Genomic DNA, 1,466 nt, shown 5'->3' with positions numbered 1-1,466 from the left:
ATTCATCCAAAGCCACCTTCGAAGCGAACAAAGTCGCTACACCTATAAGTATTGAGACGAGTGATAACCATATCAACGGATACCATGTTGCGTGAATAGATTAGTTGATTTTGAAAGATCACGATGGGTAGCCCCGAGGTTAGACTGCGCGTAAACTGTTATCAATGTGGTTAGTTGTGATGTTTGTACACACTGATACGATACGCAGGTCCACGGCTCCACACATGAACGTCGAGGAGGCGCGCCAAATGCCTCACATAGTCTCACCCGAAAAAAGAAAACAGTAGACCAGAGAATACTTCCTCACACGCATGGCTAGCACGTGGCACATCGTCCAGTCAGAGGATGGACGGTGGCCATGCACGCGTCGCAGTCTGGCCTGGGCACCGCCCAACACCACCAAAGGCAAATTTCTGCAGACCGCTCGAGTATGGTGGACTAGCTCCCTCTCCTTCCCCGTCAGAGCGGCGGCGCACCCTTCCCCTCCACCTTGCCACAAAGCTACTCCAATGAAGGCGAAGCATAGACCCACAGCTCCCGTCGACGCTGATCCACAGGAGGAGCCATCCACAGGCACGGAATCAATCCACCACGAGAGCAGTGAGGCGCGGCTCCGCCGGATCCGCGCCAACCTCGGCCTCCTTGACCCACCGGCGGCCCCGTCCGCCGCCCACGACGAAGGCCTCCGAGCCCTCGGCCTCCTCGACTTCGTCCGCCTCGACCTGTCCTCCTCCGGCGCCCCGCGCCCGGACCTCGTCGCCGAGCTCATCGCCAACTACAAGCCGTCCATCGATACATTCGCCAAGGCGGTCTGCCTCCCAGCAGGAAGACCTACTACTTGCTACTCTCTTTCTGCCAGCCGCGCCACGACCTCGGCCGCCATAGAGTTCATGAAGATTTATCCTGGCGCCAATAAAAGCTTCCAGCAACAGGAAGCTCAGGCTGCCTTTTGCGGTGGATACGGCGCTGGGTTCTGTGCGGCTGGGTTGGGCGCATGAAATTGAGTGGACGCTGCTAATCTGGGACCGAGTGAGGAAGCAGATGGAACACCTGATTGGGGCGTGCTACTACGGTGCATACTTGCAGAGGCTCATCTGGGTGCAGAGTCCAGATGTCTTCCAGCTGCCACTGGAGCCGCCACTGATAGATCCACCACCGCAGCCAGCGGCATTGCACTCCCAGCAAGCAGTAAGCATGGGATCTCCGGTCAATGAGTGCCAAAAACGTTGCGGCATTGCGCCCCCAGCCAGCGGCATTGTACCGGAGCCGCCATTGGTAGATGCACCACCGCAGCCAGCGGCATCGCACCCCCAACAAGCAATAAGCATCCGATCTCCGGTCAATGAGAGCCAAAAGCGTTGCGGCATTGCGCCCCCAGCCAGCGGCATTGTACCGGAGCCGCCATTGGTAGATGCACCACCGCAGCCAGCGGCATCGCACCCCCAGCAAGCAATAAGCATCCGATC

This window comes from Triticum aestivum, chromosome 3B, assembly GCF_018294505.1.
Source record: "Triticum aestivum cultivar Chinese Spring chromosome 3B, IWGSC CS RefSeq v2.1, whole genome shotgun sequence".
In the NCBI taxonomy this organism is placed as follows: Eukaryota; Viridiplantae; Streptophyta; class Magnoliopsida; order Poales; family Poaceae; genus Triticum; species Triticum aestivum.
Note: the sequence above shows the minus strand (reverse complement) of the source record.